The sequence below is a fragment of the Scyliorhinus torazame genome, chromosome 7, assembly GCF_047496885.1.
Source record: "Scyliorhinus torazame isolate Kashiwa2021f chromosome 7, sScyTor2.1, whole genome shotgun sequence".
Lineage (NCBI taxonomy): Eukaryota > Metazoa > Chordata > Chondrichthyes > Carcharhiniformes > Scyliorhinidae > Scyliorhinus > Scyliorhinus torazame.
Genome location: NC_092713.1, coordinates 5,439,173 through 5,457,525, shown reverse-complemented (window position 1 = coordinate 5,457,525; position 18,353 = coordinate 5,439,173).

Here is an 18,353-nt window from a genome sequence, read left to right as displayed (position 1 = left end):
ACTGAGCAAGTGCTGCACTTTCAGAGGGTCAGTACTGAAGGAGTGCTGCACTGTCAGAGGGTCAGTACTGAGGGAGTGCCGCACTGTCAGAGGGTCAGTACTGAGGAAGTGCCGCACTGTCAGAGGGTCAGTACTGAGGAAGTGCCGCACGGTCACAAGTTCTCCAAGTGGGACTAGCTAAGTGAGTTAATTGGACACTCAGCTGAACAACTGTTTTCTGAAATAGGAGAGCCAGTGACTAGAAAAACGCCACCTCGATTTCCACTCAGCTGCGAGTGTCAGCTGCACAGTGTGCCTGGGAGTTGTGATAGCTGTCGCAGTTTCAACAAGAGGGCTGGGAGGTATTGCCCTGTGTTGTTTTCTTAACTCCGTCCACACTGTAAATTCTATGATTCTATGATAATCACACGTCAGTGGGGCTGGAGCAGAAAATGACCGCAGAGCTGGGAAATTCCGAGTGAAGACGCCCGTGTGCTATCACAGGTCTTGGGCTGGGGGGTGAGTATCCCTCTCCATTACCATTTTGGAGTTGTTTCCAGATTTCATTCTAGATCAGAAAGATTGCCGAGTGAAAGCTAAAGATCAGTTCTAAAATAAGAAACAGTTTGAATGAAAATCTAATTAAATTAATTGGGGATGCAGGGCCAGGCTGTTCCGGCGTGATGTGGGAGTTGATGAACCCCATTGTGGTTCGCAGTGACCACGTCTGTAGTAAGTGTTGGTTGCTCGAGGAACTCCGGCTCAGAGATGATGAGCTGGATTCTGAGCCTCCGACACTTTAGCACATCCCGGAGGGGGAGATTTACCTGGACGCTGTGTTCCAGGAGGCAGTCACACCCCTTAGATTAACTACCTTGTGGTCAAGGACAGGAGGATGAGGCTGTGAGTGACACAGGTAGAGGGACCCAGGAGGTAGGATTCAGGCACATCAGTCCTTGCCCTTATCCAGCAGGTTTGAGATTCTTGCTCCCTGTGTGGACGGGAATGGGGACTGCAGGGAGGATGAGCAAACTAACCACAGGGAGCCGTTCAAGTGGGGGAGAGAAAAGAAATGTAGTTGTAATTGGGGATAGTATAGTTCGGGATATTGACACTGTTCTCTGTGACCTGGATCAAGAATCGCGAAGGTTGTGTTGCCTACCTGGTGTTCTCTGCTAAACACCCACTGCAGAAGAACCCTCACTGCGTCAGGGTCCCGGGTTCAATTCTGGCCTCGGGTCACTGTCTGTGCGGAGTCTGCACGTTCTCCCTGTGTCTGCGTGGGTTTCCTCCGGGTGCTCCGGTTTCCTCCCACAGTCCAAAGATGTTTAAAACTTGGGAGTTTGAAACAGAGTGGGAATTGGAATTGGTAAGTTTTTCCCTCTTAACTTTTTTATAAGTTAAGTTGTTCAGTTGAAAGGTTAATAAGGAGCTGTCCCACCCAGATAGCTGAGTGACAGTTATTTGTCCATCATCTGAAACCTGATGAGCAGGAAAGGTGATAATTACAAACTTTTGAAGCTTAATTGGTGTGTGAGTCAACTGTGTTATCTGAGCTCTATTTAAGAAAGGGCTTCAAAGTGCACTCACAGTGAGCTTTGCGCACCAGCAGTGGGAGAGACCATGTCCGGAGTGTAGCACAGCCAGAGTGAGGTTCAAACTTGGAAATTTGAAGCAGAGTGGGAAGAGGGGATTTTCGCATTTTCTCCTTGCAGAGAGTGGTCTTGTCCTGATGCAGCTGAGGTTACATGGGAGAGAGCTGATTAGTGGGTAAGGTTGGTAAGTCTTAACAAATTTCATCACAGATTGTTGAAAATACCGTTTGTGGTTCATAATCTGCACGGGCTCTAATTGGCAGTAACAAGGAAAGAAGAGCCATAGAGAATTGGATTTGATCGTATAACAAGCATCTTCCAAAGATTTAATTTGAAAAGGTAAGTCAGAGCAGGAGAGCTCAGAGCCTTGGTTTGCTCCTCTTGCTCCATGTGGGAGTCCAGGAACATTTCCAGTGCCCGGGACCAGCATGTGTGCAGGAAGTGTCTCCAGCTGCAGATCCTGAAAGCCCAGGTTTGGGAGCTGGGCGAGGCTGGGGACACTGTGGAGCATTTGCGAAGTGGAGAATGTCATGGATAACACGTCTAGAGAGATGATCGCACTGTAGGGTTACACAGGCAGGAAGGGAATGGGTGACCACCAGGCAGAGCAAGAAGGCGATTCAGGCAGTGCAGGAATCTCCTGTGGCCATTCCCCTGCAGAACAGATATACCGTTTTGGATACTGTTGAGGGGAATGGCCTCTCAGGAGAAAACAGCAACAGCGAAAACATTGCATCACAGTTGGTTCTGTTGTAGAGGGAGGAATAAAAAGTGTGGGAATGCTATAGTTATCGGGGATTCAATTGAAAGGGGAATAGACAGGCGTTTCTGTGGCCACAAATGAGACTCCAGGATGGTATCAGCACACCCTCTCCAGTGCCAGGGGCAAGGATGTATGGGAAGGGGCGGCAAGTGGCACAGTGGTTATCATTGCTGCCTACAGAGCCGAGGATGCAGGTTCGAATCCCGGCCCTGGGTTTCTGTCCGTGTGGAGTTTGCACATTCTCCCCGTGTCTGCGTGTGTTTCACCCCCACAACCCAAAGATGTGCAGGGTGGGTGGATTGGGCACGCGTTTTTGTTGTGGGAGCCGGGCGTTTACCCGGTGTAGCTGCTAGCTCCTCTCCGGTACCGGAATCGGTGCCGCTCCAAGCATCATAAAACGCCTCGGTTCCCACATGGCCATCGGCACTTAGCCGCAGAATCAGAGAATCCGGACCATTGTCCTCCAGCCGGAGCTGAATTGCTCCAGTTTTCCGATCCCCTTGTGGTCATATAGCAGGATACAAATTTGTGTTCCACACCATGCACATTTGTGCATAGCGTGGAAAACGAGGGATTGTAAAGGGAATCCCGACATTGGGCAGCCCGATAGCAGAGTCCTGTGGCCGGCATTAGCACCCCCCGACCTTCCCCCGGCATCACAAATCAGTCCCGACCCCCCGCACTGCAGCATCCCACCCCCAGCCTGTCTTGGTGCCAACCCCATCCCCAAAGTACGGGGGTGACCCTACCACCCCTCCCCCCCTGGAACCCCGCCAATAAGGAGACACCCTCAGGGTCCACGGTGCTAGGGTGACGCCCCAGAGGGTCCACCCCAGGGCCTCCTGAAAACAGGAGCCCACCCCACAGACTCCACCCCCAGAAAAGGGATTAGTGTCTGGGAGCTGGAGAACAGACCAGACATCGGCAGTGGGAAACACTGTCACTGTAATACTGACCTTGCAACTCCTCATGTGCATTCCTGGAAGGAGGGCAGCTGTGCCGATGTCTGCTAACACAGATCCACTGTCTGCAATCCATTCACAACTTTTCAGCAGTGCTCTGTGATTGACAGCTTGTAAAAAAACATCTGCAGCTTTGATCCATTCAGATCCCCTCATGGGTCAGTGGCCAAAGTGGTGAAACCCCAATGTTTGGAAACATTGAGCACATCAAATAAAATAAAATGCCATGAAATCCCACATGAGTGATTGGATTGCGATTGCCTTTCTTTGACGCAGTCTCTGCAATGTCCAGTAATATATCAGTCCTGGGTAATCCTATCTCTGCAATGTCCAGTAATATATCAGTCCTGGGTAATCTCTGCAATGTCCAGTAATATATCAGTCCTGGGTAATCCTATCTATGCAATGTCCAGTAATATATCAGTCCTGGGTAATCCTATCTCTGCAATGTCCAGTAATATATCAGTCCTGGATAATCCTATCTCTGCAATGTCCAGTAATATATCAGTCCTGGGTAATCCTATCTCTGCAATGTCCAGTAATATATCAGTCCTGGGTAATCCTATCTATGCAATGTCCAGTAATATATCAGTCCTGGGTAATCCTATCTCTGCAATGTCCAGTAATATATCAGTCCTGGGTAATCCTATCTCTGCAATGTCCGGTAATATATCAGTCCTGGGTAATCTCTGCAATGTCCAGTAATATATCAGTCTTGGGTAATCCTATCTCTGCAATGTACAGTAATATATCATGATGTGGAGATACCGGCGTTGGACTGGGGTGAGCACAGTACGAAGTCTTACAACACCAGGTTAAAGTCCAACAGGTTTGTTTCGATGTCACTAGCTTTCGGAGCGCTGCTCCTTCCTCAGGTGAATGAAGAGGTCTGTTCCAGAAACACATATATAGACAAATTCAAAGATGCCAAACAATGCTTGGAATGCGAGCATTAGCAGGTGATTAAATCTTTACAGATCCAGAGATGGGGTAACCCCAGGTTAAAGAGGTGTGAATTGTACCAAGCCAGGACAATTGGTAGGATTTCGCAGGCCAGATGGTGGGGGATGAATGTAATGCGACATGAATCCCAGGTCCCGGTTGAGGCCGCACTCATGTGTGCGGAACTTGGCTATAAGTTTCTGCTCGGCGATTCTGCGTTGTCGCGGGTCCTGAAGGCCGCCTTGGAGAACGCTTACCCGGAGATCAGAGGCTGAATGCCCTTGACTGCTGAAGTGTTCCCCGACTGGAAGGGAACATTCCTGCCTGGTGATTGTTGCGCGATGTCCGTTCATTCGTTGTCGCAGCGTCTGCATGGTCTCGCCAATGTACCACGCTTCGGGACATCCTTTCCTGCAGCGTATGAGGTAGACAACGTTGGCCGAGTCGCACGAGTATGTACCGCGTACCTGGTGGGTGGTGTTCTCACGTGTAATAGTGGTATCCATGTCGATGATCTGGCACGTCTTGCAGAGATTGCCATGACAGGGTTGTGTGGTGTCGTGGTCGCTGTTTTGAAGACTGGGTAGTTTGCTGCAAACAATGGTTCGTTTGAGGTTGCGCGGTTGTTTGAAGGCAAGTAGTGGGGGTGTGGGGATGACCTTGGCAAGATGTTCATCGTCATCAATGATGTGTTGAAGGCTGTGAAGAAGATGACGTAGTTTCTCCGCTCCGGGGAAGTACTGGACGACGAAGGGTATTCTGTCGGTTGTGTCCCATGTTTGTCTTCTGAGGAGGTCGGTCCGGTTTTTTGCTGTGGCGCGTTGGAACTGTCGATCGATGAGTCGAGTGCCATATCCCGTTCGTACGAGGGCATCTTTCAACGTCTGTAGATGTCTGTTACGCTCCTCCTCGTCTGAGCAGATCCTGTGTATACGGAGCGCTTGTCCATAGGGGATGGCTTCTTTAATGTGTTTAGGGTGGAAGCTGGAGAAGTGGAGCATCATGAGGTTATCCGTAGGTTTGCGGTAAAGCGAAGTGTTGAGGTGACCGTCTTTGATGGAGACCAGTGTGTCCAAGAATGCAACTGATTTTGGAGAGTAGTCCATGGTGAGTCTGATGGTTGGATGGAACTTATTAATGTCATCGTGTAGTCGTTTCCGTGATTCTTCGCCGTGGGTCCAAAGGAAAAAAATGTCATCGATGTATCTGGTGTATAACATCGGTTGAAGGTCCTGTGCATAGATAGCCTGGGTCACATTGAGATCCAAAAAGACGAGGTGTTGGGTGTCTTAAAAAATATTAAGGTAGATAAGTCCCCAGGGCCTGATGGGATCTACCCCAGAATACAGAAGGAGGCTGGAGAAGAAATTGTTGAGGCCTTGACAGAAATCTTTGGATCCTCACTGTCTTCAGCTGATGTCCCGGAGGACTGGAGAATAGCCAATGTTGTTCCTCTGTTTAAGAAGGGTAGCAAGGATAATCCAGGGAACTACAGGCCGGTGAGCCTTACTTCAGTGGTAGGGAAATTACTGGAGAGAATTCTTCGAGACAGGATCTACTCCCATTTGGAAGCAAATGGGCGTATTAGTGAGAGGCAGCATGGTTTTGTGAAGGGGAGGTCGTGTCTCACTAACTTGATAGAGTTTTTCGAGGAGGTCACTAAGATGATTGATGCAGGTAGGGCAGTGGATGTTGTCGATATGGACTTTAGTAAGGCCTTTGACAAGGTCCCTCATGGTAGACTAGTACAAAAGGTGAAGTCACACGGGATCAGGGGTGAGCTGGCAAGGTGGATACAGAACTGGCGAGGTCATAGAAGGCAGAGAGTAGCAATGGAAGGATGCTTTTCTAATTGGAGGGCTGTGACCAGTGGTGTTCCACAGGGATCAGTGCTGGGACTTTTGCTGTTTGTAGTATATATAAATGATTTGGAGGAAAATGTAACTTGTCTGATTAGTAAGTTTGCAGACGACACAAAGGTTGGTGGAATTGCGGATAGCGATGAGGACTGTCAGAGGATACAGCAGGATTTAGATTGTTTGGAGACTTGGGCGGAGAGATGGCAGATGGAGTTTAATCCGGACAAATGTGAAGTAATGCATTTTGGAAGGTCTAATGCAGGTAGGGAATATACAGTGAATGGTAGAACCCTCAAGACTATTGAAAGTCAAAGAGATCTAGGAGTACAGGTCCACAGGTCACTGAAAGGGGCAACACAGGTGGAGAAGGTAGTCAAGAAGGCATACGGCATGCTTGCCTTCATTGGCCGGGGCATTGAGTATAAGAATTGGCAAGTCATGTTGCAGCTGTATAGAACCTTAGTTAGGCCACACTTGGAGAATAGTGTTCAATTCTGGTCGCCACACTACCAGAAGGATGTGGAGGCTTTAGACAGGGTGCAGAAGAGATTTCCCAGAATGCTACCTGGTATGGAGGGCATTAGCTATGAGGAGCGGTTGAATAAACTTGGTTTGTTCTCACTGGAACGAAGGAGGTTGAGGGGCGACCTGACAGAGGTCTACAAAATTATGAGGGGCGTAGACAGAGTGGATAGTCAGAGGCTTTTCCCCGGGGTAGAGGGATCAATTACTAGGGGGCATAGGTTTAAGGTGAGAGGGGCAAGGTTTAGAGTAGATGTACGAGGCAAGTCTTTTACGCAGAGGGTAGTGGGTGCCTGGAACTCGCTACCGGAGGAGGTGGTGGAAGCAGGGACGATAGTGACATTTAAGGGGCATCTTGACAAATACATGAATAGGATGGGAATAGAGGGATACGGACCCAGGAAGTGTAGAGGATTGTAGTTTAGTCGGGCAGCATGGTCGGCACGGGCTTGGAGGGCCGAAGGGCCTGTTCCTGTGCTGTACATTTCTTTGTTATTTGTTCTAATCCTATCTCTGCAGTGTCCAGTAATATATCAGTCCTGGGTAATCCTATCTCTGCAATGTCCAGTAATATATCAGTCCTGGGTAATCCTATCTCTGCAATGTCCAGTAATATATCAGTCCTGGGTAATCCTATCTCTTCAATGTACAGTAATATATCAGTCCTGGGTAACCCTATCTCTGCAATGTCCAGTAATATGTCTGTCCTGGGGAATCTCTGCAATGTCCAGTAATATATCAGTCCTGGGTAATCCTATCTCTGCAATGTCCAGTTATATATCAGTCCTGGGTAATCTCTGCAATGTCCAGTAATATATCAGTCCTGCGTAATCCTTTCACTGCAATGCCCAGTTCTATATCAGCCCTGTGTAATCCTATCTCTGCAATGTCCAGTAATATATCAGTCCTAGGTAATCCTATCTCTGCAATGCCCAGTAATATATCAGCCCTGGGTAATCCTATCTCGCAAAGTCCAGTATTATATCAGTCCTGGGTAATCTCTGCAATGCCCAGTGATATATTACTCCTGGTAATCCTATCTCTGCAATGTCCAGTAATATATCAGTCCTGGGTAATCTCTGCAATGTCCAGTGATATATCATTCCTGGGTAATCCTATCTCTGCAATGTCCAGTAATATATCAGTCCTGGGTAATGCTATATCTGCAATGTCCAGTAATATATCAGTCCTGGGTAATCTCTGCAATGTCCAGTAATATATCAGTCCTGTGAAATCTCTGCAATGTCCAGTAATATATCAGTCCTGGATAACATTTCTCTGCAATGTCCAGTAATATATCAGCCCTGGGTAATCCTATCTCTGCAATGTCCAGTAATATATCAGTCCTGGGTAATCCTATCTCTGCAATGTCCAGTAATATATCAGTCCTGGGTAATCTCTGCAATGTCCAGTAATATATCAGTCCTGGTAATCCTATAGCTGCAATGTCCAGTAATATTTTAGTCCTGGAAAATCCTATCGCTGCAATTTCCAGTAATATATCAGTCCTGGGTAATCCGTTCTCTGCAATGTCCAGTAATATATCAGTCCTGGGTATTCCTTTCTCTGCAATGTCCAGTAATATATCAGTCCTGGGTAATCCTTTCCCTGCAATGTCCAGTAATATATCAGTCCGGGGTAATCCTATCACTGCAATGTCCAGTAATATATCAGTCCTGGGTAATCCTATCACTGCAATGTCCAGTAATATATCAGTCCTGGGTTATCCTTTCTCTGCAATGTCCAGCAATATATCAGTCCTGGGTAATCCTATCTCTGCAACGCCCAGTAATATATCAGTCCTGGGTAATCTCTGCAAAGTCCAGTAACATATCAGTCCTGGGTAATCCTATCTCTGCAATGTCCAGTAATATATCAGTCCTGGGTAATCCTATTTCTGCAATGTCCAGTAATATATCAGTCCTGGTAATCCTATCTCTGCAATGTCCAGTAACATATCAGTCCTGGGTAATCCTATCTCTGCAATGTCCAGCAATATATCAGTCCTAGGTAATCCTATCTCTGCAACGTCCAGTAATATATTAGTCCTGGGAAATCTCTGCAATGTCCAGTAATATATCAGTCCTGGGTAATCCTATCACTGCAATGTCCAGTAATATATCAGTCCTGGGTAATCCTATCTCTGCAATGTCCAGTAATATATCAGTCCTGGGTAATCCTATCTCTGCAATGTCCAGTAATATATCAGTCCTGGGTAATCTCTGCAATGTCCAGTAATATATCAGTCCTGGGTAATCTCTGCAATGTCCAGTAATATATCAGTCCTGGGTAATCCTATCTCTGCAATGTCCAATAATATATCAGTCCTGGGTAATCTCTGCAATGTCCAGTAATATATCAGTCCTGGGTAATCTCTGCAATGTCCACTAATATATCAGTCCTGGGTAATCCTATCTCTGCAAAGTCCAGTAATATATCAGTCCTGGGTAATCTCTGCAATGTCCAGTAATATATCAGTCCTGGATAATCCTATCTCTGCAATGTCCAGTAATATATCAATCCTGGGACATCTCTGCAATGTCCAGTATTATATCAGTCCTGGGTAATCTCTGCAATGTCCACTAATATATCTGTCCTGGATAATCCTATCTCTGCAATGTCCAGTAATATATCAGTCCTGGATAATCCTATCTCTGCAATGTCCAGTAATATATCAATCCTGGGACATCTCTGCAATGTCCAGTATTATATCAGTCCTGGGTAATCTCTGCAATGTCCACTAATATATCTGTCCTGGGTAATCCTATCCTGCAATGTCCAGTAATATATCAGTCCTGGGTAATCTCTGCAATGTCCAGTAATATATCAGTCCTGGATAATCCTGTCTCTGCAATGTCCAGTAATATATCAGTCCTGGGTAATACTGTCTCTGCAATGTCCAGTAATATATCAGTCCTGGTTAATCCTTTCTCTGCAATGTCCTGTAATATATCAGTCCTGGGAAATCCTATCTCTGCAATGTCCAGTTATCTATCAGTCCTGGGTAATCCTATCTCTGCAATGTCCAGTAATATATCAGTCCTGGGTAATCCTATCTCTGCAACGTCCAGTAATATATCAGTCCTGGGTAATCTCTGCAATGTCCTGTAATATATCAGTCCTGTGTAATCCTATCTCTGCAATGTCCAGTAATATATCAGTCCTGGGTAATCTCTGCAATGTCCAATAATATATCAGTCCTGGGTAATCTCTGCAATGTCCAGTAATATATCAGTCCTGGGTAATCCTATCACTGCAATCTCCAGTAATATATCAGTCCTGGGTAATCCTATCTCTGCAATGTCCAGTAATATATCAGTCCTGGGTAATCCTATATCTGCAATGTACAGTAATATATCAGTCCTGGGTAACCCAATCTCTGCAATGTCCTGTAATATATCAGTCCTGGGTAATCCTATCTCTGCAATGTCCAGTAATATATCAGTCCTGGGTAATCCTATCACTGCAATGTCCAGTAATATATCAGTAATGGGTAATCCTATCTCTGCAATGTCCAGTAATATATCAGTCCTGGGGAATCCTATCTCTGCAATGTACAGTAATATATCAGTCCTGGGTAACCCTATCTCTGCAATGTCCAGTAATATATCAGTCCTGGGTAATCCTATTTCTGCAATGTCCAGTAATATATCAGTCCTGTATAATCCTATCTCTGCAATGTCCCGTGATATATCAGTCCTGGGTAAACCTATCTCTGCAATGTCCAGTCATATATCAGTCCTGGGTAATCTCTGAAATGTCCAGCATTATATCAGTCCTGGGTAATCTCTGCAATGTCCACTAATATATCTGTCCTGGGTAATCCTATCCTGCAATGTCCAGTAATATATCAGTCCTGGGTAATCTCTGCAATGTCCAGTAATATATCAGTCCTGGGTAATCCTATCCTGCAATGTCCAGTAATATATCAGTCCTGGATAATACGATCTCTGCAATGTCCAGTAATATATCAGTCCTGGGTAATACTGTCTCTGCAATGTCCAGTAATATATCAGTCCTGGGTAATCCTATCTCTGCAATGTCCAATAATATATCAGTCCTGGGTAATCTCTGCAATGTCCAGTAATACATCAGTCCTGGGTAACCCTGTCTCTGCAATGTCCAGTAATATATCAGTCCTGGGTAATCCTATCTCTGCAATGTCCAGTAATATATCAGTCCTGGGTAATCTCTGCAATGTCCAGTGATATATCAGTCCTGGTTAATCCTTTCTCTGCAATGTCCAGTAATATATCAGTCCTGGGAAATCCTATCTCTGCAATGTCCAGTTATCTATCAGTCCTGGGTAATCCTATCTCTGCAATGTCCAGTAATATATCAGTCCTGGGTAATCCTATCTCTGCAACGTCCAGTAATATATCAGTCCTGGGTAATCTCTGCAATGTCCTGTAATATATCAGTCCTGGGTAATCCTATCTCTGCAATGTCCAGTAATATATCAGTCCTGGGTAATCTCTGCAATGTCCAATAATATATCAGTCCTGGGTAATCTCTGCAATGTCCAGTAATATATCAGTCCTGGGTAATCCTATCACTGCAATCTCCAGTAATATATCAGTCCTGGGTAATCCTATCTCTGCAATGTCCAGTAATATATCAGTCCTGGGTAATCCTATATCTGCAATGTACAGTAATATATCAGTCCTGGGTAACCCAATCTCTGCAATGTCCTGTAATATATCAGTCCTGGGTAATCCTATCTCTGCAATGTCCAGTAATATATCAGTCCTGGGTAATCCTATCACTGCAATGTCCAGTAATATATCAGTAATGGGTAATCCTATCTCTGCAATGTCCAGTAATATATCAGTCCTGGGGAATCCTATCTCTGCAATGTACAGTAATATATCAGTCCTGGGTAACCCTATCTCTGCAATGTCCAGTAATATATCAGTCCTGGGTAATCCTATTTCTGCAATGTCCAGTAATATATCAGTCCTGGATAATCCTATCTCTGCAATGTCCCGTGATATATCAGTCCTGGGTAATCCTATCTCTGCAATGTCCAGTCATATATCAGTCCTGGGTAATCTCTGAAATGTCCAGTATTATATCAGTCCTGGGTAATCTCTGCAATGTCCACTAATATATCTGTCCTGGGTAATCCTATCCTGCAATGTCCAGTAATATATCAGTCCTGGGTAATCTCTGCAATGTCCAGTAATATATCAGTCCTGGGTAATCCTATCCTGCAATGTCCAGTAATATATCAGTCCTGGATAATCCGATCTCTGCAATGTCCAGTAATATATCAGTCCTGGGTAATACTGTCTCTGCAATGTCCAGTAATATATCAGTCCTGGGTAATCCTATCTCTGCAATGTCCAATAATATATCAGTCCTGGGTAATCTCTGCAATGTCCAGTAATACATCAGTCCTGGGTAACCCTGTCTCTGCAATGTCCAGTAATATATCAGTCCTGGGTAATCCTATCTCTGCAATGTCCAGTAATATATCAGTCCTGGGTAATCTCTGCAATGTCCAGTGATATATCAGTCCTGGTTAATCCTTTCTCTGCAATGTCCAGTAATATATCAGTCCTGGGAAATCCTATCTCTGCAATGTCCAGTTATCTATCAGTCCTGGGTAATCCTATCTCTGCAATGTCCAGTAATATATCAGTCCTGGGTAATCCTATCTCTGCAACGTCCAGTAATATATCAGTCCTGGGTAATCTCTGCAATGTCCTATAATATATCAGTCCTGGGTAATCCTATCTTTGCAATGTCCAGTAATATATCAGTCCTGGGTAATCTCTGCAATGTCCAATAATATATCAGTCCTGGGTAATCTCTGCAATGTCCAGTAATATATCAGTCCTGGGTAATCCTATATCTGCAATGTACAGTAATATATCAGTCCTGGGTAACCCAATCTCTGCAATGTCCTGTAATACATCAGTCCTGGGTAATCCTATCTCTGCAATGTCCAGTAATATATCAGTCCTGGGTAATCCTATCACTGCAATGTCCAGTAATATATCAGTAATGGGTAATCCTATCTCTGCAATGTCCAGTAATATATCAGTCCTGGGGAATCCTATCTCTGCAATGTACAGTAATATATCAGTCCTGGGTAACGCTATCTCTGCAATGTCCAGTAATATATCAGCCCTGGGTAATCCTATCTCTGCAATGTCTAGTAATATATCAGACCTGCGTAACCCTATCTCTGCAATGTCCCGTAATATATCTGTCCTGGGTAATCCTATCTCTGCAATGTCCAGTAATATATCAGTCCTGGGTAATCCTATCTCTGCAATGTCCAGTAATATATCAGTCCTGGATAATCCTATCTCTGCAATGTCCAGTAATATATCAGTCCAGGGTAATCCTATCTCTGCAATGTACAGTAATATATCAGTCCTGGGTAATCCTATCTCTGCAATGTCCAGTTATATATCAGCCCTGTGTAATCCTATCTCTGCAATGTCCAGTAATATATCAGTCCTGGGTAATCCTATCTCTGCAATACCCAGTAATATATCAGCCCTGGGTAATCCTATCTCGCAAAGTCCAGTATTATATCAGTCCTGGGTAATCTCTGCAATGCCCAGTGATATATCATTCCTGGTAATCCTATCTCTGCAATGTCCAGTAATATATCAGTCCTGGGTAATCTCTGCAATGTCCAGTGATATATCATTCCTGGGTAATCCTATCTCTGCAATGTCCAGTAATATATCAGTCCTGGGTAATCCTATCTCTGCAATGTCCAGTAATATATCAGTCCTGGGTAATCCTATCTCTGCAATGTCCAGTAATATATCAGTCCTGGGTAATCCTATCTCTGCAATGTCCAGTAATATATCAGTCCTGGGTAATGCTATATCTGCAATGTCATGTAATATATCAGTCCTGGGTAATCTCTGCAATTTCCAGTAATATATCAGTCCTGGGTAATCCGTTCTCTGCAATGTCCAGTAATATATCAGTCCTGGGTAATCCTATCACTGCAATGTCCAGTAATATATCAGTCCTGGGTTATCCTTTCTCTGCAATGTCCAGTAATATATCAGTCCTGGGTAATCCTTTTCCTGCAATGTCCAGCAATATATCAGTCCTAGGTAATCCTATCTCTGCAACGCCCAGTAATATATCAGTCCTGGGTAATCTCTGCAATGTCCAGTAACATATCAGTCCTGGGTAATCCTATCTCTGCAATGTCCAGTAATATATCAGTCCTGGGTAATCCTATTTCTGCAATGTCCAGTAATATATCAGTCCTGGGTAATCTCTGCAATGTCCAGTAACATATCAGTCCTGGGTAATCCTATCTCTGCAATGTCCAGTAATATATCAGTCCTGGGTAATCCTTTTCCTGCAATGTCCAGCAATATATCAGTCCTAGGTAATCCTATCTCTGCAACGCCCAGTAATATATCAGTCCTGGGTAATCTCTGCAATGTCCAGTAACATATCAGTCCTGGGTAATCCTATCTCTGCAATGTCCAGTAATTTATCAGTCCTGGGTAATCCTATCTCTGCAATGTCCAGCAATATATCAGTCCTAGGTAATCCTATCTCTGCAACGTCCAGTAATATATTAGTCCTGGGAAATCTCTGCAATGTCCAGTAATATATCAGTCCCGGGTAATCCTCTCTCTGCAATGTCCAATGATATATCAGTCCTGGGTAAACCTATCACTGCAATGTCCAGTAATATATCAGTCCTGGGTAATCTCTGCAATGTCCAGTAATATATCAGTCCTGGGTAATCCTATCTCTGCAATGTCCACTAATATATCAGTCCTGGGTAATCCTATCCTCCAATGTCCAGTAATATATCAGTCCTGGGTAATCTCTGCAATGTCCAGTAATATATCAGTCCTGGGTAATCCTATCTCTGCAATGTCCAGTAATATATCAGTCCTGGGTAATCCTATCTCTGCAATGTCCACTAATATATCAGTCCTGGGTAATCCTATCCTCCAATGTCCAGTAATATATCAGTCCTGGGTAATCTCTGCAATGTCCAGTAATATATCAGTCCTGGGTAATCCTATCGCTGCAATGTCCAGTAATATATCAATCCTGGGACATCTCTGCAATGTCCAGTCATATATCAGTCCTGGGTAATCTCTGAAATGTTCAGTATTATATCAGTCCTGGGTAATCTCTGCAATGTCCACTAATATATCTGTCCTGGGTAATCCTATCCTGCAATGTCCAGTAATATATCAGTCCTGGGTAATCTCTGCAATGTCCAGTAATATATCAGTCCTGGGTAATCCTATCCTGCAATGTCCAGTAATATATCAGTCCTGGATAATCCTATCTCTGCAATGTCCAGTAATATATCAGTCCTGGGTAATCTCTGCAATGTCCAGTAATATATCAGTCCTGGGTAATCCTATCCTGCAATGTCCAGTAATACACCAGTCCTGGGTAATCCTGTCTCTGCAATGTCCAGTAATATATCAGTCCTGGGTAATCCTATCTCTGCAATGTCCAGTAATATATCAGTCCTGGGTAATCTCTGCAATGTCCAGTAATATATCAGTCCTGGGTAATCCTTTCTCTGCAATGTCCAGTAATATATCAGTCCTGGGAAATCCTATCTCTGCAATGTCCAGTTATCTATCAGTCCTGGGTAATCCTATCTCTGCAATGTCCAGTAATATATCAGTCCTGGGTAATCCTATCTCTGCAACGTCCAGTAATATATCAGTCCTGGGTAATCTCTGCAATGTCCTGTAATATATCAGTCCTGGGTAATCCTATCTCTGCAATGTCCAGTAATATATCAGTCCGGGGTGATCCTATCTCTGCAATGTCCAGTAATATATCAGTCCTGGGTGATCCTGTCTCTGCAATGTCCAGTAATATATCAGTCCTGGGTAACCCTATCTCTGCAATGTCCAGTAATATATCAGTCCTGGATAATCCTATCTCTGCAATTTCCAGTTATATATCAGTCCTGGGTAATCCTATCTCTGCAATGTCCAGTAATATATCAGTCCTTGGTTATCCTTTCTCTGCAATATCATGTAATATATTAGTCCTGGGTAATCCTATCTCTGCAATGTCCAGTAATATATCAGTCCTGGGTAATCCTATCTCTGCAATGTCCAATAATATATCAGTCCTGGGTTATCCTTTCTCTGCAATGTCCAGCAATATATCAGTCCTGGGTAGTCCTATCTCTGCAATGTCCAGTAATATATCAGTCCTGGGTAATCCTATCTCTGCAATGTCCAGTAATATATCAGCCCTGGGTAATCCTATCTCGCAAAGTCCAGTATTATATCAGTCCTGGGTAATCTCTGCAATGCCCAGTGATATATCATTCCTGGTAATCCTATCTCTGCAATGTCCAGTAATATATCAGTCCTGGGTAATCTCTGCAATGTCCAGTGATATATCATTCCTGGGTAATCCTATCTCTGCAATGTCCAGTAATATATCAGTCCTGGGTAATCCTATCTCTGCAATGTCCAGTAATATATCAGTCCTGGGTAATCCTATCTCTGCAATGTCCAGTAATATATCAGTCCTGGGTAATCCTATCTCTGCAATGTCCAGTAATATATCAGTCCTGGGTAATGCTATATCTGCAATGTCATGTAATATATCAGTCCTGGGTAATCTCTGCAATTTCCAGTAATATATCAGTCCTGGGTAATCCGTTCTCTGCAATGTCCAGTAATATATCAGTCCTGGGTAATCCTATCACTGCAATGTCCAGTAATATATCAGTCCTGGGTTATCCTTTCTCTGCAATGTCCAGTAATATATCAGTCCTGGGTAATCCTTTTCCTGCAATGTCCAGCAATATATCAGTCCTAGGTAATCCTATCTCTGCAACGCCCAGTAATATATCAGTCCTGGGTAATCTCTGCAATGTCCAGTAACATATCAGTCCTGGGTAATCCTATCTCTGCAATGTCCAGTAATATATCAGTCCTGGGTAATCCTATTTCTGCAATGTCCAGTAATATATCAGTCCTGGGTAATCTCTGCAATGTCCAGTAACATATCAGTCCTGGGTAATCCTATCTCTGCAATGTCCAGTAATATATCAGTCCTGGGTAATCCTTTTCCTGCAATGTCCAGCAATATATCAGTCCTAGGTAATCCTATCTCTGCAACGCCCAGTAATATATCAGTCCTGGGTAATCTCTGCAATGTCCAGTAACATATCAGTCCTGGGTAATCCTATCTCTGCAATGTCCAGTAATTTATCAGTCCTGGGTAATCCTATCTCTGCAATGTCCAGCAATATATCAGTCCTAGGTAATCCTATCTCTGCAACGTCCAGTAATATATTAGTCCTGGGAAATCTCTGCAATGTCCAGTAATATATCAGTCCCGGGTAATCCTCTCTCTGCAATGTCCAATGATATATCAGTCCTGGGTAAACCTATCACTGCAATGTCCAGTAATATATCAGTCCTGGGTAATCTCTGCAATGTCCAGTAATATATCAGTCCTGGGTAATCCTATCTCTGCAATGTCCACTAATATATCAGTCCTGGGTAATCCTATCCTCCAATGTCCAGTAATATATCAGTCCTGGGTAATCTCTGCAATGTCCAGTAATATATCAGTCCTGGGTAATCCTATCTCTGCAATGTCCAGTAATATATCAGTCCTGGGTAATCCTATTTCTGCAATGTCCTGTAATATATCAGCCCTGGATAATCCTATCTCTGCAATGTCCAGTAATATATCAGTCCTGGGCAATCCTATCTCTGCAGTGTCCAGTAATATATCAGTCCTGGGTAATCCTATCTCTGCAATGTCCAGTAATATATCAGTCCTGGATAATCCTATCTCTGCAATGTCCAGTAATATATCCGTCCTGGGTAATCCTATCGCTGCAATGTCCAGTAATATATCAATCCTGGGACATCTCTGCAATGTCCAGTCATATATCAGTCCTGGGTAATCTCTGAAATGTTCAGTATTATATCAGTCCTGGGTAATCTCTGCAATGTCCACTAATATATCTGTCCTGGGTAATCCTATCCTGCAATGTCCAGTAATATATCAGTCCTGGGTAATCTCTGCAATGTCCAGTAATATATCAGTCCTGGGTAATCCTATCCTGCAATGTCCAGTAATATATCAGTCCTGGATAATCCTATCTCTGCAATGTCCAGTAATATATCAGTCCTGGGTAATCTCTGCAATGTCCAGTAATATATCAGTCCTGGGTAATCCTATCCTGCAATGTCCAGTAATACACCAGTCCTGGGTAATCCTGTCTCTGCAATGTCCAGTAATATATCAGTCCTGGGTAATCCTATCTCTGCAATGTCCAGTAATATATCAGTCCTGTGTAATCTCTGCAATGTCCAGTAATATATCAGTCCTGGGTAATCCTTTCTCTGCAATGTCCAGTAATATATCAGTCCTGGGAAATCCTATCTCTGCAATGTCCAGTTATCTATCAGTCCTGGGTAATCCTATCTCTGCAATGTCCAGTAATATATCAGTCCTGGGTAATCCTATCTCTGCAACGTCCAGTAATATATCAGTCCTGGGTAATCTCTGCAATGTCCTGTAATATATCAGTCCTGGGTAATCCTATCTCTGCAATGTCCAGTAATATATCAGTCCGGGGTGATCCTATCTCTGCAATGTCCAGTAATATATCAGTCCTGGGTGATCCTGTCTCTGCAATGTCCAGTAATATATCAGTCCTGGGTAACCCTATCTCTGCAATGTCCAGTAATATATCAGTCCTGGATAATCCTATCTCTGC